Source organism: Photinus pyralis, unplaced genomic scaffold (genome assembly GCF_008802855.1).
Source record: "Photinus pyralis isolate 1611_PpyrPB1 unplaced genomic scaffold, Ppyr1.3 Ppyr1.4_LG4, whole genome shotgun sequence".
Taxonomy (NCBI): domain Eukaryota; kingdom Metazoa; phylum Arthropoda; class Insecta; order Coleoptera; family Lampyridae; genus Photinus; species Photinus pyralis.
In genome coordinates, this window is record NW_022170511.1 from 36,497,277 (window position 1) to 36,522,777 (window position 25,501).

At 35.7% G+C, this 25,501-nt stretch overlaps 1 long non-coding RNA gene across 1 annotated transcript; it reads right to left on the minus strand.

Annotated features, from left to right (window-relative positions):
• Positions 1-760: 760 nt before the first annotated feature.
• Positions 761-1,432, minus strand: LOC116167634. Its single transcript, XR_004144587.1, has 3 exons — positions 1,248-1,432; positions 1,117-1,190; positions 761-1,045 (listed from the first exon to the last, which is right to left on the minus strand). It is a non-coding gene; the product is annotated as an uncharacterized LOC116167634 (long non-coding RNA).
• Between the last annotated feature and the right edge of the window lie 24,069 nt (positions 1,433-25,501).

Below are 25,501 nucleotides of genomic sequence, written 5' to 3' on the forward strand. Positions count from 1 at the left end.
TCTCCTCTTTACTATGTCCTAAAATTCGCAAAATGTAAATAAAGGTTTGTAATTAGTAGGTTTTGTTTCTTTGGTGGTTGATAATCATTTTAACATCATTTGGGAGTGTCGTATTAAAACTGTCCCATTTTAGAAAATTCTAAGGGTCTCTACTAGGAATTTTTGACTGCAAGTCATGAAATGTCATCATTAATTTCCCCGTGATAGTAATCTAACTTAATTTACAGTGCGAATAGGGCACTTCCCCTACGAGGCCGTCAATTTAAAATGTGCTTCGAAAACTTAAACTACGAGTAGGTGCATTTATTTTTGGGGTCCTTAGACCTGCAAGCGGGTATGAAGGATAGTGATAAAAGATGAAAATGATAAAGAATTGAAGGTTGAGGTTGCTTGATTGGGCTTGTGCAATACCTGACTAGAAGATACTTAGACTATCAAGTAACGAATAAATGGTATATGCACAAATAGATCAAACGCTATGCGGTGTAACGGTTTCACTTAATTTTATGTAAAATTTAAATATTTTTGCCGCTTTAATTCAAATTTATTACCAAAAGGATAAACAAAGTCAAGGTAACAGGATGATGAGGGTCACCTCTGATAGCAAAAGGTGACCAGCCATTTGCCTTTAGATTTTTGAATGGTCAAGTTATTCAGCTGACTGCATCTTAAGATTGTTAATTAAATAATTCTAAAGAAGAGCAAAATAATAAAGTTAATTAAACAATTTGTAATAATACATCTATATGATAGGCGCCTCATGGCTACCCTAAATTAATTATTTAATCTTATTCTATATATTTGGAACCCAGTTCATCCTGGTAATGCATTAAATTAATCTGTAGCTGCTTGGAGCTAATTTTTAATATTTCAGGGTTCTTTTAAGTAATTATATAATTTCTATCGAAATATTAGAGTTGCCCTAGAATTGGCACTCGTAAGGAAATCAACATCTAACGTAGCAGTCAAAATAAATCTATCCTATTCCAACTCCAGCAGCAGCTCCAGTCGTCAAGGTCTTCAACCGTCTTCCGAAGTAAACCGTCTAGAAAAAGGTCAGACTGTATCGTACACTTACAATCATATACAAACATAACACCATAAAATTGTACTTACCAATAAGGTATCCGAATTCTGTAAGAGATCTCCGCGACAGGTCACACCTCCATCTCACACGATCAGTCGGACAACTAAAATCAAATATTGAGATATTAACGTTTGATAATTTTGAATAAAATTAAACTTACCCTCACGTTGTTCATAATTTAATGGTCAAATTACCAGAACGGGCTAGTTAACGTCACGACCCTGAGAGTACCTTCCGCGCATAGCCCTGGCGCCCTTATATCATTCATGCTCTACCATCAGCCGAGCGCAACAGGGTATCGGTTCAAATGTATCCGCCATTACATTAAGACAACAAAACCGTTTTCACTTACCCGGTAGCAGCACTACGGTGCAAGCAAATTAAATCTAAATCTATGGTCCACTAATAATCAATTAATGAATTATTACACAAGCATAACGTATTTTGAGGTTTTATTGGAAATAGGTAATCCTGCGCTCCAATTCCCAACGTCATACTCCATAATAATGTAATATACGGACGGCACTCTCTAATAAAATTAAGTGTGTAATTTATTATGCATACGTTTGTGAGCTATTAATTACGAACGGAATTAGGTACGGCAAATTTACAATAATTAGGAGAAAAATGGGAAATTCGGCACGGAAACGTTTCGCTATCACTTTAAAATACCATGTAAAGCAAAATTATGTGTTACAACAGACTGGAACGATTAGTCAAGTTGCCCCCGCGGGGGTCATAAAGCAAAACGGTCAGGAGAAATGGATTTATCCCTTTAAGAATTTGAGCGCGACAGGGAAACCAATACCGCCAATACATTTAATAGTCACTATTTCTAAAACTGTAACTAAAGCAATGCAATAGTTAATAAAATCTTACTTACGCCCGTACATGATGCGGAAATAAAAGCACAGCTTACCTGAAACAATAAGAAATAATTACCGTTAGTAATGATATCGCCAAGTTACTTTTAAGCCTTCACAAAAACAAAGGAAAAATAGTATATTCCAAGCAAGAAATTCTGAATGCAGTTTATTTTTTAAAGTATCTTACAACCTTAACAAACTTGGTTGATCGGAAAACTAGCTTTTCAATACTCTGTAAAAACGCTTTCCAGGAAGCTCTTTCTTGGAATTGAAGAACAGAAGGTAAAATCATTGGGGGCTGTAGTGCTCATGTGTAATTTATTTAAAACATAGTTGCATAGTGCATGGTATCTTAAACAGTATTGAACGTAGAATTTAGACAGTTCTTAAATTATTTTTATCGAATTTTAGAGTTTTCAAACCTCAAACAATTTATCAATGTTTTCTCTTGTGCTTTTTAATAGCTTGCTACAATACAAGAGATGAAAAGCCCTTGATCGTACTAAATAAAAAACTCTGTACAATGATGAATTTTTTCTAACACAACTTATGTGACCGACGGCTAGCTCCAAAACAAATTCAAATCCCTTTACCTTATAATCGCGTCAATGAATGTCGGAAGTCCTCAAGAACAGTTCTGAACTTGTTGATTCTTGATTTTTTTAAATTTTGCTTATTTTTAAATTATTACTTTTTAAAATCAGGAGCCTTTCAGAGTGGGGAACTAATTTATTTTATTTTTCATTTGCCTATTATATGTCAATTATATTTGTCATATGTGATATATGAAGCAGTCTATTCCGCCCAAGGTCATAATGAGAGGGCATAATGGATTGTCATCTCATTATGCCCTCAAACGGCCTGTCAAATTGATTGACGGAGTTATATTATGTAATAAAAAAGATGCAACTTGATTCGTATGAAGCACTTTAATGTTGGGCAAACAATAATCATGACATTTGTATATTGGAAATGCATTCTTTGAAACGATGAAAAATAAAATGTTGTATGCACCTCAGGCATTACTCAATATTTAACCCTCGGGCCGGAGGCCCTCGGGCTCTGTCGCCCTCGGCATAAATATAGCCTTAATGCCCTTGATGCATAAATAACTAATATGTATCCTTTTTATGCAGGAACTAAAACTTATAAAAATTGAGGGGGGGGGGGGCAAACGCGCGTTCTACAAACTATACCTTTCCTCTGCGATTCCCTTTGAGGTCAGTGGGGATTAGCAATTGCTTTAATCTTTCATGGCATTCTGACTAAAGGTCTCAACCAATGGAACGGTCTTCTACCAACTACCACCTTTCTCCCTTACACCTCATCAAAATCAGAAGTTGAGGGGAACTAATTTTATCGTTCATGGTACTCTACTTAAAGGTCTCAACGAAAGGAATTAATTTCTACCAACCACAGTCCTCCTTCTCGACCCCTCATCGTATAATTCCTCAATTTCAAGAGGGAAGTGTCGGATGAGAGCACTCACAAAGGTCAAGTGGAACGTCTGGACGAGGTACTTCTATTGGTGATGTCCAACCTTTCATTGCAAATATCTGCACAACGAAGTATCGAAGAAGGTACTCTTAAAGGGCGATTAGAATGTCTACACGAGACATATCTGAATTTAAGTGTGCATATCCCAAAAATATTTCGGAGAATTTCTCTAAGGGGTTGATTCTTTTTGTAGCACATCGCGTAAATTTGTGCCAGGTGAAGATAAGATAAGCATCAATACACATGACATTACAACCTAATTAGTCGCAACGGTATTTCGGTTTTAAAAAAATGGGCTTTATCCGCACCAGTGTTGTGCACAGCTTATACTTGTTTTTCCTATATAACTGAGAGGTTCCATCCTGCACAATGATTTATATTTATAATACTTTATTATTAATCAATTGCAACAAATTATGTTGTACATTTACAACAGTTTTACTATTGCTTATTCGAGATAACTGATTTTTGTCATAAGTAGCATAAATATTGTTTAAACAATATAAAAAGTTATTTATTTAAAATGTAAAAATAATAATCATGAAAATCTGAGCTGTTTCCAAGGACTTCCCGAGAAGTTGACTGACGGACTGTGGACTTCAGCGCTGAGCTTGCAGTGTGACTGGCCGTTGTTTAGTCGTGTTGCACGACACGCAGTGGTCTCTGGGGTTGGGTTATTTTACTGCCCACCCCTACGCGGGGAAATATTTACATAATAGTTCCCACCATCCTCCCCACCATGCTCCAGTAGGAGGATTAAATTTCCGGGTGATACGTTGGATATTATTGAACTCCATAGCTTTATTTCAATTAATTGTTCGGTTCCAACGAAGTTTGTTCCATTATCACTGTACCACCATTCGTGGTCTTTCTCTTCTAGTAATGAATTTTCTGAATGCCTGAAGGAAACTGTCGTTCTAAGTGAACTGATCTTTATACCGCGCCGGTAAAGATGTAAACCCACACTTTTTCTGGTCTAATATAAAGGGGGCCAGCAAGATTCACGGCAATAAATTCAAAAATTGCTGCATCCACTACTCTATTCTTTGGTAATGGCAATGCAGGTGTCTCGATTCGTACCTTTTGCACACAGTACATTTAGAAATAACATTTTTGATTGTTTTCCTACCTCTGGTGATCTAAAAGTTTTCCCTCAAAGTGAAAGTACACCTTGAGTACCAATATGGCAATTTTTAACATGATAATGAAGTACGAGTATCAACCGAGTGACTACAGGGTGATGGGATGGAAGAATCATAGGTTATCTGTATCTTCTAAAACAGTAGAAAGTAATCTGGCTCCAATGGTAGCAGCCGCTCTAATCTAGGAATGCTCCTTTTCTTTAGGCGCGCAACCTTGGATTTTGCTTGGATCAATTGAATATTGACTTCAGAATGGGTTTCAGATCTCAAAAATAACACAGCAGAATAGGCATAAGCACTTGCATCGCAGAATAAGTGAATGCTCCAAGTATTACAAAGAGCATCAGTAGAATTGAGTAGCAATCTTGGAATTTTAAGGTTAATAAGGTTAAAATCTTTGACTCAGTTTAAAAACTCCGTTTTTATATCCCACAATAATATAATAGACCATGTTTTTTGCAGTAAAACTATGGCAAAAATAGAAGTTGGAGTTCTCAGAAAATCGCAGTGGGTCAAAAATTTTATCAAAAGCGACTGAATTGTTCTCTTGGTTACTTTTTCCAAGTTTAAATTCTTAAACCAGTCAAATAAAAGCTCTAGGGTATCTTGATAACGGTCCCATTTTAACCCTAACACAGGGGATAAGAACTTTTTATTCAAGGGGTCTTCTTTATTGAGAATAGTAGTCTCCCAGCCTCGTAGGTCAAACTTTCCTCTATCCACGATATCAAATCAGGAATTTACGGTCGCAAAAAAATGTAGAAACCACTAACTGTGTTTTCTATCTATAAGTATTAAGATGAGAAAACTTGGTAACAAATTCTGTTGAGTTCTTTCATAAATTTTTATTGACTTGAGAAAGCTCTACTTCAATTATTTTTTTTAAATCAAAATCAAATGTGTTTTAAACTGATGAAGGTGACTGTGCAAGAATTCCTACAGGAAATACTTCTTAGCTCAACTTTTAATTAATAGAGGATATAACATAGCAAAAAGCAAAAACATGCAAATTCTAGACAGGAGTATGCAATTTTTAGGAATGCTGCATTCAAACAGTTATCAAATTTCCATTGTTTAATAACCCACCCTCGTACTTTCCTTCCACAATTCGTACCCGCCGTTAGTGAAAGAAACGTCGAGTAGGTTTAACAGATTTTCATATCATAATAAAATAACGAATATTCTATCGACACATATTTATACGTCAACGTATTATTAATAATAAAACCGAATGATATATTATTTCGGATACAAAGAGATGATCCGTGTTATGCCGGAATAGAAAATTTATGTGCGCGTCTAGAAAATGAAAGTATTTTCTCGTTGGTCGCAATAATGCACGAAAATCGAACTTTGACAGTCATTATGAATTGACAAAGCCGCTGTATTATTTCCCATGCCGAAAAGGAGGAAGAGAACGCATTAGACAGAAAATGCGTATTACGAAATTGCCGGAAAGGGGAATTATACTTCAATACATTTTTTCGTTTCATTTCGCATCGATGATTTGTTCAAAATCATATAAATCACCATCTTTTGGGTGAGTTATTGCAGGCGCGAACAGTAATCGTTACGTGTGATGGGAAAAGAGGTTCGGAGTTGAAGGATTGCGGTAACGGTAATTAATTCTTGGTGCATGCTGTAATAGAGTCGTTAAAAAAATGTATCATTCGATTAAAAAATTAGGCGCGTACGTCCGATCGCGCTATTTCGAAATCTGACGGGAATCTGAAGGGTGCACAATCATTAATCATACGAAATGTTCCATTGGATGTTAGTAATTTTTGTCATAGGGATTTGTAACCTTTGAAAAATTGCTTACTGCCACAAATACGATGATAGATAGTGAATAATGGAATTTGTATATGAATTACAATTTATCCATTTTTTTATGCTAATCGCTTTTGTGTACGATTTCCTCGGCGTTACCACTGACGCATTTATCCAATTTCTCTATGCGTAAAATCGCCTGCTTTTTAAATAAGCAAATATGCGTTTATTCCAATTGCGCTATGTTTAAATTGCAGGCACTCACCATTTTTACGATCATTCGCCGTAAATTTGAATAAGTATTAAGAGACAGTAGCACATTTATTAAACTGGATGCTCCCTAAATTCTTCTGTATAAAAACGGCTTGCAGGTACCTTATCATATTTTTAGTTCAGATTCATTATCTACATATTATGTGGGGCCGGGTGTTATTCAGCTACTCTTCACTTTTTTAGTGAAAACATGCCACTGGAAAAAGAGAGGAGTTAACTTCTTGTCCATAACTCCTTGAAAATGTTATTGAAGCAGTAATATGATACAGAAGAATAGCAGCTAAAGTGACAACTCAAACCAAACCGTTTCGTGTTATAAATTCAATTCGACTTTTGATGCTGCCTTTAAATTAAGAGCAAGTTAACGGGGTATTAAAAAAATTTGAAGATGATTTAAGGGAACCTAAATGACAGTTGTCGAAAACATAAAAAGGAACTTAAAGGAAACTTGGATGAACTTGATGGGAACATGAGAGGAATTTGATACGAACTTGAAAGGAATTGTATAATAACTTATATAACCAGAATTCCTAATTTCGTGCAAAATAATCCCCGCTCTGAACTTTAAGTTAACTTTTTTAAGGCCTACTTAATGGTGGAATAGTAATGGCGGAGGTATGTTATTAACTTTGATTGGTTCACCGGCTGTCTACAGAAATTCTGACTTTACAAATACAGATTGTTTTTTCCCAAGGAATGCTTAATTCGCAACGTAGTATATGTAACCCAATACGACCTGTCTCCAGAGTGCACATGCACCAAGACTCGACAATGGGGCGCCAAATTCAATGTAGAGCAATTTAACTCTTTGGTGACAATGTGAGAAACAGAGGAAAAGAAAAAGTGAGAAAAAAGCTCGCCGTATTCCAATCGACAAAATAAAAATTTGAACTTGTTATGAGTAATATTTGTTTGGTTGAATGTTCCTGAGACCTTGACTCGTTTTAAATGTACTTATGCGTATGTACTTCAGAGGATTTGATGGAAACTTTAGGAAAGATTGAAAGGAACTAAGGGGATACATAAAAAGCAAGTTTGATGCTTGAGCAGACAATTGCGGAGGTTGACAACGGTTTGAAAAAAACTAGGGGAATTTCAGAAGGGTTTGAAAGCTATTAAAGAGAACTTTTGCTTAGGAGTTTAACAATGTATATTAATGCCGAATGAGCCGAAGGCTTGCAAAAGTGATAGTTTTAGAAGCAGTGCCGAACGAGTCGAAGATGATTTCGACACAAACCTAGGCAGAGTAGAGCTCTTACGTACCCCATCTCCCTAAGTTTCTGTCGAACTCGCCTTGAACTCATTTTGAAACAGTGACTTTTGCAAAGGAGCTTGATAACAGGTTTATTTTAATGCCGAACGAGTCGAAGGCATACAAAAGCGATACAAGTCTAGGCAGGATAAAGATCTTAGTTAACCCATCAGATCTATACTTTGCCTGAATTTGTGCCGAACCAGTCGTAAACTCGCTCGGCAGTGATTTCAAGGTTATCCCTTTTCCGTGGAAGCTTAATCACATACCAATTTTAATGTCGAACGAACCTGCAAAAGTCATAGTTTTAGAAGCACAAAGCTAGGCAGAGTCAGACCTTTACTCTGCTTAGGTTTTTGCCGAACTTTTGATTTTATCTATAATGCGCAACATTGCTATTACCTAATTGGGCGATATAATTAAGCTGCTGACTATTTTCAAGTATAAAGCGATAATGTACATGGGTTAAAAGGGTTTTAGTTGGAGCATTGGAGTATTGAACGAGATGGACACAGAAAATTACTCGTGAAGGAACTTTTTCGTGAAAATAATTAAAACCAACCTATTGATTTTGGAGTCTCAAATAGATGAAGTTGTGCTAAGTAGGTGTCAATAACGCATGATTAGATTTTGATTGATATGGAACGACAGTATAAATAAACAGCAAAAAACATCAAATAATTTATGTAACTTCAATTGTATTAAACGATGGTGACATCGATTTCCAGCATTCGACCGATGTTTCCCCGAGCGTTTTGCTGTTCTATGTGTAGAAAACGAATGAAATATGATCCGAATTTATTAGATGAAATAATTTAAAAATTGATACAATGTAAAAACTTGATAGCTCGGAAAAAAAAGCGTGGGATTGAGCCTTAGAAAGGTCCGAAAGCTTATCTAACAAAAGAGTTTAGATTGCAAATTTAGTAAATAAAGTAATTCCTGAAGATATGGCCATATGGCAAAGAGAATGGTTGTGTTATTAGCCATCACCCTATCACTCAATCGAAAACGTAGGAATTACTAAAAAAAACTTCGGGGCAGCGAAGAAGAAAATGAAAAAATACTTAGGGATGATTCCCTAAAATTGTAAAAAATAAGAATGGGCTCCCAATTTCCATCCGTATTGAAATCGGAAAAGCGGAATGAATTTAAGAGGAGCACAGAAAAGTAAAGACGAAGGCCTTAACAGAAAGAGAATTAGAGGTGAGAAGAAGAAGAACAAAATACCTAAGGCCTAGATTAAAAGAAAAAGCCGTGCTGTAAGCAAAAAGGCAACTAAACACCACACTTGCAACCAGAAAAAAATTATTGAATTACAAAGAAAATGTATAGATACTGATTTCAGTATTTTAATTATAGAGAAACTGAATTAAAACTGTTTATTGAAGGAATTCTGTCAAAATAAGGAAGCGCCTGTAATGTTTTGATATCAAAGATTAGGAAATTTTATTTGTCCACCTTAGCCTTCCCAGAAACGTAAACTGAAAGCAAGAAAATATTGGTGTAAGATAAAAACTTGTGTCATCATATTGTTGAGAAATGCGTGGATGTGTGACAGTTTCACCCAATTTACCTTTCAGTTTTGAATAAAATTTAAAATATAACCGATATTCGAGCTTGAATATAAAGGGAACAGTATCGATATTTTGGGACTACCTATACTTCAAATTCCTCTTAACTCGACTGCGAAGTTTATTTACTAGAGGATATGCTCGTAATTTGTGTTCTAATGTCAATGGTTTCTGCTACTTAAAAGAATCAGTTAGCAAGTTTGCAATGCAGTTACAATAGCAACTTGCGAGGATTTCAAATCGAAATCGTTTATTTAGTCTCCCTTTGGAAATTGTAATTTGAAAACGCCAACACAAACTGGCAATCGAACGAAGCTCTAAATCGCACTTTTGTTACGCACCGGAATCGAAAAACAATAAATAATTCAGAAAGTCATCAATGCCTACTTTTCCTTTCGTTATACCTCGAATTCTCGCAGACAAATATTTGTGAGAACCTTCTAAATATTTAAGAAAGGACTTTTAACATGACACAGTCGAAAGGAGAGGTACTTCAAAAACAGCGCAAGCAATTTGAATAGGTCAATAAAGTTTGTTAGGCGACAATAATTGAAAAGTAGTGCACGGGGTGGCTATCCATGTTCCGTAAATACCGCAACAACTTGGTGGTTAGACAATTCGAACCACCATCTGCGGTGATGGACCGAGAGAATTTCAGATAAAGTATCAAAACCACGGCCTCGTTTCCACGCTTTTGCGGTGGCTGAAGTAAGCGAAAGGGTCGGCGTGAGTCTTCATTTTGACATAACACCAGCTGATATATAAAGATCGATATGACTCTACACCATGTGCATTACAATGCCTTCATTTCGAGCTGACCTCCTTTATACAAGACCTCGCGCTTCGTATTCTCGAATTCACGATATACTCTTGTGATTTTTCTTTTTATTAATATTAAAAATGTCTTCCGTCTTTTTCACATTTCGCTAAACCTACCCCATCTAATATTACATATGCATATGTACTCAAATCTAAACGAAAAGAGTTTACCACCCATTTATCGTTATCGGGATGGAAGGATTGCCACGATTACGCTTGAAACTGCCCCATTTTTTAAATAAAATCTTAAATTATAAGTTCACCTTTACTGCTTCGGGGACTAAGTAATATACCTCCATAAATGTTCACATATCAATCTATTGAAAAGAAGTAGAATAATAAAATTGGAATTTGTGTCAATCGGCCTGTTGGTAAAGGGATCATAAATAGGAAGTTTTGACCTACAAAGAAACTAAATTTCTAACCCATCAAAAGATCAGGTGCAGTGAAACCACAACAGTGGAAAGGGATACCAACTAAGTTACGTAGGACAAAAAACTGAAACCGTATCAGAACCACTACAACAGAAAGAGCAGTAAATATATGTACACAGTAGTGGATGTAAAATGCGGGATGCCTTCCTCTCAGGGACAATAAAAATTAACTGCACCAATATAGACAACGAACGACAAGGTCACTTCCGGTTGACGAGATTTGGCCAAAATTTAATCAGTTCGTCGATCGAAAATGAAGTAGGTGCCTATACTTAATTTTAACTGGGTAAAAAAGTCATGAGAAAGGGAGCGCAATTTCACCTTCTGATTTAAATTAAGTGATCAAATTCCATATACTATAGTTTCTACTTCCATGGTTCAAATTCGAAAAATAGTACTGGGCTATTGGTACGTACACCAACACGATGCGATTCTCTTACCATGTAAGCATTTTAACAGCTGAGGATGAAACCACAGGATTCTTTGGAAAACTGAGTTTATGGTCACTTTGAAAAAAATATATACGAATCTTTTCCTGCTGTTCAGAAGATTGCGAACAAACTACAATGGACCAAATAAATTTTCAAAAATGCGCTAAAAAAGGCGCTGTGAATGTTGAATCGATTAAGCTCAACTTTTGTAAGTGCGTATTATATCGCTAATGCTATGCCCAGTTTGAATTTCATGCAATTTTTCTCAAGATAATTAATTAATCCAAAAATTCTAAGACCTTTTCATTATTGAAAACACCGACCGTGCCGTCATCAAGATACCAAACATTCAGGTCAGAGTTTAGAGACTTAAATCCATGATAGACGAACTGAATAGCAATGGGCCCAAATGGTCTCCTTGTTGTACACCACATTGAAAGTCACTTGCACATATTTGTGCCTTACATTTAATATTGTTTATTAATACGTGAGATAATACAGGCTCTTATTTCTTTAAATCTGGTGTGAGACACTGCTTTCAAGAAATAAATAACTTGGATACTATTGATAATTCATGTACAAGCTGTTAGTGTAAAGGCGACCGTAAGAAACAAATCCTTTCGGCCCAATTAAATCAAAATTGAAAGCAAAAGTCTATAATTACCAATGATAAATTAATGTTCAATAAAAGCTCAAAGTGAACTCGCTCCACCTTACAGTCCTACAAAAGATAAGAGAAAATACTCTGGTATTGTTAGGTACGATGAATATAGGGCAAACATTTAGATATGGCATTTGGATTTACTTTCAGTTAAAAAGTTTTCATTGAATTTTTGGGCACTTCTGGCTTGACCATATAACGGGCGATCAAAAATGAGTTGCTGTCGAGTCGCCTTTGGAAATTAAAGTTAAGTACGATTTCCCATGTAAACAAAAATTCCAAAGGTGACTCGACAGCAACTCATTTTTGATCACATGGTATATCTTTAAGATTATTAATGGAAATTGAAATTTAATTATGCAATCAATCGGAACGTCGAATATTCGTAGACTATGGATTGTAATTTCGCATTGCGATGGACGAAATCTCCAAGATCCATTTGAAACGGGTTTTTCTTTGTCTGTCCTCCCTTACCACCCTAATATACTGTTGAAACGCTCAAACAAATAAAGTAACCCAAAGAAAATACTAATTGTAAATTTAAAAAGCAGCTTAATTACACTCAGTAAACGATATAATTCAAGAGAAACTATGCGCGGGAGAATTAAGCTTTCAAGATAACAATCGGCATATCAAAGAGAAACATTTCGAACAAGAAGTTTAAGCCGTGCTATGTACAACATTGCATAAATAAACAGACTGTCAGCACTTTTCCAATTGTGACTGGAAACACTCTTTCAACAAATTAAGGCCAATTTTATTCTATTTTTTCCTTTCTCTTATTTCAAACGTAACAGGAGCACGCGAGAACGAAAAACAAAGATTATCTCCCGTAGAAAATTATATGCAAGAATCCATTAAGAAGAAACGTGTAACAGAAGACAAGTATAAAATTAAATTTTGGAGATAAATGGATTTGTCGTTTATACAAAAAACAATTCAAATACAGGAGTTCTGCCTCTTCTTCTTTCAGTGGTTATTAAAGCAGACGTCTGAGTTACATATTTCACCTTCCCTGCGGACAGAAACCTAACAAAATAAGTCGTCATTATTTCTGTATCAAAAAGCGTTTAATTAAAGCGCACACAATCCAATTAGTTCGTATCATACTGCGAATGTGCAAAGGAAATTTTGATTAACCAAATCGCACCTGCGATGTTTATTTACATTCGGTAAATTGCGGTTTGGGAAAAATTTTGCGAACCGTCCAACTTTAGAAAAGAATAATAGGAGCACTTTTTATCTTTCATGTTCAGCAACGTATTATTTCATCTAGATACATTTTTACAATGAAACGGATCCTGGTAGCACTTGAAATATGGTCACGAACTTTTGCAAGGCTTCTTCACGCAATGCAGGAATTGCCCTAAAGAACTTGTAACGAAGAACGGACTAAGATTAATGGATTATCTGGGACTTTAAACGTTTTCCTAATTTTGCATTTCGCTACTTGAACGACGGTGCCGGAAATCTAAAAATGAGATATACATTTCAAGTAGATTTTTGAGTAAAACCCATTACGTAGAGATAAATTAAGTCGAAGTTGTGTAGTACATTGCAGTTCCGATGCGGTATATAAATTATCGAGGCGACCTATTTTCTGATCGATCATTTTACATAAGAAGTTCGGGGAGCTTGTAAAACTAGAGCGTCCGTTCGAAAATGATTACTAAACCCGGTAAAAAGTGACAAATTACTCATTTGTCTCGTAGACTACGCCAGAAATAGTCTAAGATAAAACTCGCCTGTCAAACGAAAAGCTTTAGGTAGGTACGTGTCTGCCTGCTGGCTGCTAATAAAGTGAGTTTTCCTCGTGGCATCAAAAGTTACTACCTACTACACAATTTATTCTAAAGTAATTTTAATTTCAAAGTGTAAATTTTTGGGTTTTTTGCCACCCTTAACGTTTAAAGACAAATTCATCCAAAGAAGGAGAGAAATAATTGATTACGCGCTAAAATTGTGTACTTATCACAAATTACGTAAATCCAAAGCAAAGGCGAAAAGCCCCGTTGACTGCCGCTGAGCATTTTTAATTTACTACAAATCGCATGTTCTTAAAGAGTTAATGGAAGCCACTTAAGGGAGTCGACAACAAATTCGTGCGTGACAATCCCTAATTCGGTCCCTTAAAATAAACACACTAAAATTGTATACTCTTGCATTTCAATCTTTCATTGGTTTAAGCCGCCATTTTTCACGCTTTATCTATTGAAATACTGTTAAGCATTTCCTAATAAATGTAAAGTTTGTTTTTCGCTGATAAACAGGTAGCGATTTATTTATGCTAAATCTTTACACGTAAATAAAGGTGAACTATTTGTAATGGGGTTGTTACGGTCGTCAATATTTTATTATTTACAACCGGGAATTGTAGGGTTTTTGAAGCCCTCAAATTGCACTAAAATAAATACGAAAAGGAAATTATACCATATAATGGGGATAAAGATAATCGAAAGAGAATAAAGAAGTTTCCCAACAAGCACAACCACTAAGCAAAGTTTGTAATTCAATTAGAATGTTCCATAGTAGATGTACCTATTTATTTGACTTTTACTTTACCCAGGATAAATGATACAGAACCAAGTAAATCAAAATTTAAGTAGTAAATTTGACAATATACTGCCGCTTGCAAATGCCAAATTTTTCTTACAAATTGAATTATCTTTACAACTACTAGTTTTTCGGATAGTAACAATAAAAAAAGTCGTACAATTACACGTAGAATTAAACAAATGCATTAAAAAACAGGAGACTTCATTAAAAAAAGTACCATTTTGGCGCCCTACTTTGTGAGCGCACCCTGTATAATTCCAAATATTTTTACAATGTAGGGAATATTCAACCGTATCATAATACAAAACCACTCTATCAAAAAATTGTATCTTCAAAGCGTTCACGCGCCTCTACACCACTGGATCCAACATTACTATAGTAAGTAGCGTTGCGGAAGTCCGACAAGACAATGACCCGTGAAAGCTTTTGCCAATTTCAGATAACCTGCTATTTTCTTAGGAACGGCTCCAAATGTGTAAATATCCACAGGTTAGTGGTTGTACGGTATATTTTCCCACATATTGCATACGATTTTAAGTATGGAAGTTTTTCTGACCCTCAGCTTGTATTCGGAAATACGGCTAATATCCAATAGTAGGTAGGTACTGATCCTGGAGAAGGTCCGACAGACGGATGGACAAAACCACCAAATTTCTTTCGAAAAATTCCCCTAAAAAGTTCGGACGTTTCGGAAACGAAAACGAAGCGTTTTGTACCCAAGTTTGTAGCTAGATTCTAAGGAATTGAGCCTTATCCCTTCCACTATGATGTTTGATGTACAGTCTGACTTACCTACGAGATCGCATATTTTAATCCGCTATTAGGCTCTTAATTCTGACGTTAAGTCACCGCAAACAAATAAAAATTTCAAGTAAAATGATAATGGTCAAGTTTTGCGGGAGTGATGAACGAGAGACTAATAGAAACAAGGGAGGCCACATACAAAAATTGGGAAATACAGCCTTCATTTGCTTCAAAGCCGCAAAACGGGTCGGAATATTAACACAAACTATCATCCTAATGCGGCCACTTAAGATTATTGCATCAAAATGAACATCTTAAGCAATTGCATATTTCCGGGAATATATCGTACGCAATTAATTCAAAAGCACACTAAAGATACAGTTATAAAACCACTATACAGTTCTCAAGCACATGTTTAACGTTAAATTACTAATGAGTCTGTTTACACAATTTTCAGAGCAATATCCAGAATTCGAAGTAGCTGTAAACGATACGTTCACAACAATTTCTGTAAGCTACGATGCAATTACATTTTAATTAAATTTCTACGTGAACATTTTATTGTAACGACGCTGTCGACATTACAAATAAAACATTTTCGACGTTTCCCATTTTAATCGCATACAACTCGTTCTTAGTGAACCACGTAAAAGAACAAAATCTCGATGCGCAATTGAGAGAGTAGCAGGTAATCACTACACGAGTATCATTTTACAAAATGTCTTTATTTTTGGCCGATTGTCAAAATCCATTAGAAGTACAGAAACGAAATGTTATCGAAACTGCCTGCAGTCAGTATCCAGTTACAATCGTCTGAAACTCTCAAGATCGTGAACGGAATAAGCTGAAAATTCTTATTTTATATAATTGTTTAATTCGGATTTGTTTGCGTACTAATACGAATGAAATTAATGTCTTTACGTCAAAAGCGAACGGGAAAGTCCTACAAGTTGAAATGTGTACAGTGGGATTTATTGGAAATTAGGTCAGCGGAGCTTAAATAATTTACTGGTTAATGTCCTTACCTTTGTTTCATTTAGAATGAAGGAAAAAAATGCTTAAAATCGATTGCACGTTTTCACAATTGAAAAATGTTTTTCTTAGAAGATGACGATAATATTGCAGAAATCAATTGTGACGTTGAATCTTCTGTAAACGAAAATACAAATTGAAATACCGTAAATATCAATAATGGCCGTTAAAGTATCCAATAAAAAACCTCTGAAGATCCCCCTATAAAGTTTAGTGGACAATTTTTATGCGGACGTAACACGAAAACACGTTTAGATGGCAATTGCAGCTGCATTTCGAAGTATCCCCTAGGAGCACGTAAATGTCCATTTGTGTGTACTATAGCCGGCCGACAATGCTTGTCATTGTAGCATTTGCGAAGGCGGTTTCCGCACAGAGAGAATAAATTTTGTGTCCTCAATATCGTCTGTAGAAGGGTCGATTTTTTTTAAGCCTTCATTGCGCAATAGTGTACGTCATTTGGGGGTTATTTTAAGATCTACCAACCCCTACAATCAATGTTAACGCATAAGATAATTTCTTATCAGATTTTCTTCAAATTATTTTCTCCTTCACATTGAATTTATTCTTCTTCCTCCCAGTTCATATCATGTTTTCCTCTGAGTTTTCCCAAATTCAAGTTTGATTGAAAAATTGACTGTAAAGCGCCTTTCTTATTAGAGTTAGTGGAGTTATAAATAAAGTACTGGAAGTCTCAGCAGAACAAATATTTAGATGAAATATATCGTAGCAAATATAACACGTCAATTATAATTAAATATATTAACAACACTTATTTATAAACACATCACCTTAGAAACATTTAATAAAATTTGAAACTCTAACACGCTCCCTCAAATTTAACTTCAACAATCCAATGGATCTGCAGCAATCTTCCATTTTTGATGAACTCAACGTTTTTGTTAACATGTCTGCAGGCATTTGGTTCGTTGGCAGATATTCGATTTGAACATATCCGTTTTCTAGAGCTTCTCTAATGAAGTGACAACGAATATCAATATGTTTTGAACGTGCATGCTGAACTGGATATTCTGGCCTTCTCTAATGAAGTGACAACGAATATCAATATGTTTTGAACGTGCATGCTGAACTGGATTTCTGGCCAGGTGAGCTGCACTTTGATTATCGTTGTACAACGTAATGGGCGCCGAAGAATTAAAATTTAGTTCTTCTAAAAATTGATTAAGGTGCATGGCTTCTTTTGTAGCCTCGGTCAGTCCAATATATTCGGCCTCAGTCGAAGATAACGCCACGGTTCTCTGTTTTTTCGAAGCCCATGTTACAGCTGCACCAGAAAGAGTGAAAACCAATCCGGTATACGACCTCCGATCGTCAATGGAGTTGCCCCAATCTGCGTCTACGTAGCCCTTTATACTTTCTCCCTCTTTGTTGTATGAGAGACCACGATTCGGAGTTCCCTTCAGATATCGCAGTAACCTTTTCGCTGCTGCCCAATGTGTTTTGTCATGACAATTGTTAAATTGACACAGTACACTTACAGCATGAGCAATATCAGGACGAGTACCCACAGCTAAGTACATCAATGCTCCCATTAGTTGTCTGTATGGATTTTCCTCTTCGTTATTTGTCTCTTTTGACTTTGATAGTTTCCATCCAAGTGCCATAGGAGTGTCGTTTGGTTTGCAATTTAACATGTCGAACTTGTGTAAGAGTTCTTGTATATAACCGCTCTGAGAAAGTTGAATGTGATTCGCTTTCTGCTGGATTTCAATCCCCAGGCAGTACTTTGCAAGTCCCAGATCTTTGATCTTGAATTCTTGAGATAAAGCTGTTTTTATATCATTTACTCTTTTCGAGTTATTCGACGCGATGATGATGTCATCAACGTAAATCATAAGGAAGGTATGCTTTCCGCCTACATCATCAACAAATACGCAGGGATCGGACTTAGTAGGAGTAAATTGAAGTTGTAGTAGAACCTCTTTCAGCCTCTTGTACCACTGGCGTCCTGCCTGCTTTAAACCGTAAATTGCCCGGTTTAATTTACAAACAATATCCTTGCCCTTTTTGATTCGCAGTAACATCTCGTTAGCTTTCGCAGCAAGTTTAGATCCATGTTCTTCGACTGTCATTCGTTGCAACATTTCTTTAAGAAAAACTGGTTTTTCCATGAATATTTCTGTGTCGATTTCGCCATTCAGGTAAGCTGTAGTAACATCCAGCTGATGCATCTTCAAATGAAGTTTAGCGGATAGAGCGGCTAATAGTCTAAACGATTCCATTCTAGCCACGGGAGCGAATGTGTCGTGAAAATCCACTCCAGGACGTTGAGCGAATCCTTTTGCGACTAATCTAGCCTTCCTGCGTTCGATTACGCCGTTTGCATCCAGCTTGTTGCGTAACACCATTCTGGAACCAATTATTCTTGCATTTTCTGGCTTGTTAATTATTTTCCAGGTATCATGTTCGATGAGGGATTTTATTTCGTGGTAAATGGCGTCGAACCACTCGTTGCGATTTTCGCTAGAAAGTGCCCGTGTTAATGATATCTCGTTAGAGCACATACCTGAGTATTCGTTGAATTCTTCTACATCGCCATCACTACAATCGATACTGTCATCTATGGTATCTTCTATGATCCTTTCCTCATCAGAAGATGTTCGGTCAATTTCAACCATGTTGTATTCCTTCTTCGGACGGCCAGGCTGTCCTGAACGAATGATTCTTGGTCTCCCAGGACCTCTTCTAGTTTGATGAACAGTGTCGAATCTTTCTTCATCGTTTTCTTCCGTTTCACCAATTTCTTCCATAGGTTTGATATCTTCCATAGGTTTGATACCGTCGGAATTAGGTGTGATTGTCACTATGTTTTCTTCATATGTTTCTGGAACCTCTTCCAAAAATTGAACGTCTATGCTGATATGGACTTTACGATCTTCTGGAATCCAAACACGATAGGCTTTTGATTCGGAAGAATATCCTACAAAAATTCCCTGTTTCGCTCTGGGCTGAAATTTATCTTTGTTTGGAGAAGTGTCGACAATAAAAGCTTTGCATCCAAATGATCGAAGATGTCCAACATTTGGTTTTTTACCATTATATTTTTCAAAAGGTGTACCTTCAGCTAAACTCTTCGTTATGCTTCTATTTCGAACATAGTTCGCCGTGTTAATGGCTTCTGCCCAAAATGAGTTACTTAGACCGGCTTGCATCAACATGCACCTGGCAGAATTAACTAGAGTTCGGTTGCGGCGTTCTGCGACTCCGTTTTGTTGCGGTGTATGTGGAGTTGTAAGCCTTCGTTGAATTCCTTTCTTTGAAAAATACGAATTTAATTTCTGGTTGCAGAATTCAGTTCCGTTATCGGATTGTACGAATTTCACTTTCATGCCCGTTTGCCTTTCCGCCTTATCGATGAATTCTATGAGTCTAATTGAGGTTTGATCCTTGCTTTTTAGGAAGTACACTTCGCCGTAACGACTATAATCATCGACAATCGATAAAAAATATCTTGCGCCACCGTTTGATGTGGTCCGCATAGGCCCGCACAGATCAGTGTGAATGATATTAAGGCATTCTGTTGATCTGTTAGCAGTTTTTGGAAATGGTAAACGTGGTAACTTTGCAGCTATACAAATTTCGCAATTATGAGGAACGTTGGAATCGCTAAAATTCATTTCGATAACGCTTTCCTTTTTGTTCATCATAACAAGATCTTGAAAGTTAAGATGTCCGAACCGTTTGTGCCACAGTTCGATTTTATTTTGCTTGTTGTCAGTTACGGAATTAACTTCCTGTTGACGTGTACAAATGTAAAATAAATCGCCTTGACGTTCGGCTGTCATTTTGACATTACCCTTCAAATCGCAAATGATTGCTTGTTGTTTTCTGAAAATAACTTCGTGATCTTTGTCAACAATTTTCGTTACAGATAACAAGTTAGTTCTTAAATCAGGAATAAATAATGTATTCTCGAGATTTATGTTTTTGTAACTACCGTTGGATTTGATTTTCAGATTGACACGACCTTTCGCAAGAACATCTGCAGTTGCTGAACTAGCTAGTCGTATTTTGCTGTCAATGCTTTCAAGGTTTTGAAATGAATCTTTGTTGTTACAGAGATGTGATGTGCAACCACTATCCAAACACCAAAGTTCGTTCTTATCGCAATTTACTGGACTGTTTGTAAAGAAACTTTCTCCTACGTAATTTGCATTTTGTTTATCTTTACCTGGATTGCTGACATTTTTCTTTTTCCAACATTCGGATTCCTTGTGACCTCTCTTCTTGCAGTAACCACAATTGTAGTTCGGCTTTTTATTATTGTATTTACCTGACAGTGGTTTTTCTGTACGAGTGCTCGCAAATTTTTGTTGATGTTTTGCGTACATTGCACTTGACTCAGTATTCTCCGTTCTTCTTGTTCTGGCATCGCTTTCTTCAATTATTTTAATTTTCAACGATTCAGCGTCTGGCAGTATGTCACGCGTCTCGATGACACATCTAAAATTATCAAAATTATCCGGCAAACTATATAATAGAATAATTGTGAGAAGATCGCCATTTATTTCTACATTCATGGCGTTAAGTTTATCAACCGTATCAAAGAAACGCGATAAATGTTCCCTCACATCATTTCCATCGGATAGTTTTTGAGTAATTAATTGCTTAAGTAAATTTGCTTTTCGAGCTGGTCCTTTTGATGCGTAAATACTTTGTAATTTCATCCATACATCGTTCGAAGTTTCGCATCCACGTATTTGCTTCAGCTCGGATGGTGAAATTGATAGTATGAGCTCTGACTTCGCTTTACGATCTTGTATAATCCATGCGTTTTGTAACTGCTGTTGATTAACGGTGTTCTGCGTATCTGGTTCAACTTCTGGCTTCAGACGGATACCGGATACATATTCCCACAAATCTGCTTTCACAAGTAACGCTTCGACTTGAATGTTCCATGTATCATAATTACTTCTGTTGAGTAATTCGATTCGGGTAGCATTAAGGATGTTAGCGCCAGCCATTTATTGATTTCTAATCGAATAACCACGAGACTAGGAGACTAAAACAGATCGACAGTTCGAGAGTAAGTACGTCACCTTACGTTTTTTGACAGTTATTCTATTTTTAATGATCTTCAATCTCGTAAGACTTCCAACAACTAATTTATCGTTCGTCTGGGCCCATAACCTATTAGAGTTAGTGGAGTTATAAATAAAGTACTGGAAGTCTCAGCAGAACAAATATTTAGATGAAATATATCGTAGCAAATATAGCACGTCAATTATAATTAAATATATTAACAACACTTATTTATAAACACATCACCTTAGAAACATTTAATAAAATTTGAAACTCTAACATTTCTCTGTTTAGGTGTTAGAATTAACGGAGAAATTCAGACATTTGGACGAGAATATGGCAGCGGTGCGGCGAGAATTTTCTCTTGCATGTTTGAAAAATAATCAATTTAGTGTTAAATAACGTGTCTGTCTTTGTTTAGGTAAATTTTCTGGTGTCAAAACCAATGGAGAAAAACGGATAACTGAATATCGGTGAGAACTTTATTTTTATTAACGGAGAAATTAAGGCAAGGGAACGGGAATGTCGGTGAGATTCTTGTGTTTGTTTCGTGTTTTGTTGGTCCCAAAATCAATGGAGACACTTAGGCAAGTGATTGGTAACACTTAGAGTGCCATTCGTCACTTTAATGTGTTCTCAACTTCAAGAACCTTTCATCTTGCGAAATATTTCTGGAATTTAAAGCTACAGGATGTGTCTCTACGAGCTTATAAACATTTGAATAAATAAGCTAAATAAATTCATATATTACCAATATAGTGAATGGAGAAAATTGCCAATTTGCAGCAAATTGGTTGCAAACAATTATGAGTTTTATATAAATTCGAAGAGTCGACTGGCCTAGATCGTTTCCGCTGGATGCAACTCGTGGAATTGCATGAGTGATAGAAAAAAATCAAAACAACAGTTGTAACTTGGAAGAAGAGAAGGAACGCACGTTCCCAAAAATTTACTGCACAGCACAACTGCGCATTTTTATGTCTAAGAATATGTGTACCAAATTGGTCCCAATCTGTTCAGCCGTTTATCCGGAAATTAGAGTACAGACAGATAGACCGACATCATGGAGATTTTCGTCAAAAGTGTGTGGGGTTATTGTTTACCCCATTGAAATACCCCCCTTACTCACCTGCGGGTGGTAAAAAAGCGCTAATAAGGCAACTATGGATGGAGCCTTGCAAGAAAAGGAGTATGTAATTTTAAAACGAAAAATTGATAGCAGAAGTGGAATTCAAAAGCTTGAAAAAACAACAGCTGGATTTAGAAAAAAGTTCATGTAAATAAAAAGAGATTGTAGTCGCCGAAGTAAATGAAAATAATAAAATAATGAGTTTTTTTTAATTTTTTAGGGTTTAATCGTCTGCTATTTCAAATATTTCATACTTTATATTATAGTATCAAAAAAATCGCATTGTGTGGAGGAACACAAGCACAAAAAAGTTTTAAACATTTATTGGTCAAAAGCTTTTAAATAAATACTGATCTTCTCTTCGCATTTTTTCCAAAAGCTCATTCAGGAACAGTTTTATTGGAAAAGGGAAAGTTTTCAGGACGGTCGAATGTAAAGTGTTGGCTCAACTAAAAATTCTGCATTGCATAACTAATTCGAGAAATTATTAGCGAATATATAAAAAATAAAACTTTCGTGCAACAATAAATGGTCATTCTCCACCGCCTTTAAGTTTCAGCTTTAAAATCAAACACTAACATTTTAATCCCAGCTCAACTAAATGCAAGCGACTTCCGGAATAGGTCTGTGTCATTGTTGATCGCCTGTGGTCCTATTCCGGAAGTCACTTGCATATTAATGACTGTCCGTGGAAGTCTCCTCTCTGACTAGCTCAAGTAACTTTCACAAAATGTGAGCTTCACGTTCAATGTCACTTACAGATTTTTAACACTACCATGAAGTTGTAGAACACTTTTGGTGTGAGAAGTTTATACCCACAAGTTGTTTTGGAAAACTGACAAACTCATTCTATGTGGGAAATAAAACTAGATTTGATCTATATTTGGGGTTCAGGACACTTGACAGCAAACCGCAGTCAATGGTTGAACCAGAAGAATATAATAAAGGATAATATAATATATTGTCGTCGTTTTGTAGTATAAAATAAACTATATAATAGGTATTAATTTATCACGTTTGAAAAATTAATTTAACACTTGAGTCAAAACCGCTCAATGAGCAGGTTATTAGTATTAAAACCTGATATGTTTTCCGAGACGGTTCGTAACTGCTATTGTGACAATTATAAATTCATTACCTACATGAAACAAATGGAAGGCGATTAGTACGAGGTTTCGATGGAGTTGTGGTTATTTATTTATTAATCACAATATTATCCACAAGTGGATAAAGTATAATTTTTTTACCCACTAAAATTTAACGTATATTGATTTCTTTATTGGCCGGTTATGCATACAGGTCATTTTCTGTTTGAAAAAGTTACTACGAAAATATTTTTTCTTACTCGTAAACGTTCTGTAACGTCAGTATGGTTGTTTTGATGTAGTCCGAGACACGCCCTTTCGGCAGTTGAAAATAGTGTTGGTTAAATGATGCTATATAGTGTTTAAAACGAAGTAGCTTGTAACATAAAGACTTGATAGTAATTTCCGCACTTGAACTTGACTTGATTTCGAGTTATCATTTTTATGTCTTCTTTTAAAATTGACGACGCATCAATTTTGTGCCTGACCACAAAATTGTGTTTTTTCAGCTATGACAAGGTATAGTGCTCGCATTTCTGTAATATGCAAAAATTCAATTTATAAGTGTAATGGAACGAATTTCACAAGTCCAAAAAACGAGAACTGGCGAAATTTAATTTAGGTCAATGTGTAAAATTTAATTAGTTCTATAAGCTGCATTCTAGAAATGCACATTCCTTACTTATTGCTTTTATAAGTTTAGACAAATTTATTAACCAGTATCTATTTCCTTGATAACGGCTTTCAGAATATACGGAACGTAAATTACTCATACACTCACGCCGGGAAATTTATTATATTAATAAACTAAACTTAAATTAAGAAGGAACTTTGGTAGTTTAAATGAATTGTGGTTCTTAGGTTGCATTATGTTTACTAATGTAACTTACTAACTTTACCCATCATACTACAATACTACTAAGAATTTCTTTCCGGTTAGTAATTTTTAGATCACTTTTCTTCTCATCACGAAGTATTCATTTCTAGAACCTTACTTAAAAGTTTTCCTTTTATCACATTATTGATAAGACAAATTATTTAACAAAAAACATGAAACCTTCCCCATGCTTCCTATTTCTTAGTAAAAGTTGCCCATTCCAATAAACAGCCAGTATGGGGAAAGGTTTTATGGTTTTTTATTAATTAATTTGTCTACACTTCAAAATCACCCCATTTTAAGTTAAAATTACAACATGGATGTCTTCCTTTCATGCCATTGGTGCATATAGATCCCAGAATTTGTCAAGGAAGGTAAGATTAAACTCAAAAAATATTTTCGTAACAAAGCAACTTTTTGAACAGAACATTATCTTTATCCAAAACAGTCCAATAAAGAAATCATTAAACCCACGTTCAATTTTAGTGCGAAAAATTACACATTATCCAATAGGGGATAAAGTTTTCATTAATAAATAACTAACCACAACTCCATGGAAGTTCCAGAGAAAACTCGATTTAAATGGATTTGCAGAGGCGTTGAAGTTGAAATAATTGAGAGCTTGTGTCAGAAAAGAACATCTGACATAAGTGCAATAAGTGCACACGCAATGAAGCTATTTATTGCACTTATGTCAGATGTTCTTTTCTGACACAAGCTATCAATTATTTCAACTTCAACGCCTACTTAATAAACATTTAAAACGGCTCTGCAAATCCATTTAAATCGAGTTTTCTCTGGAACTACTGATCGGACTTGAAAAATAAAAACAGTTCTAAAAACATAATGAACATTCCTTTCGACCTAACTAACATTTACTACCCGTTCCCATTTAAAATTTTTGGGATGCAATTCACCCCCTTCCCAGGGTTAAAGTTATGTAAGTAGTATTACTTAATTTAGGTGTCCCCCTCAAAACTAAAATTGACGTGTTCGAGTGTTTCTGGCAAAACTGTCGTTAAGTTGGCAAAATTGGCATTGACTGTTTTCAGTGAGCCATCCTGTATGTACATTTTGGTTGTGGCACCATATTTATTATTATACCGTTTTCCTTACATATTTTTGAATTTGGGAAACTGTAGTTTCTCTATAGTTTGTTTTGCAGGTTTTAAACGATCATTTCTGCGCCGTAGTTTTTGAACGAGGACCTTTAAATTAATAGTACATTA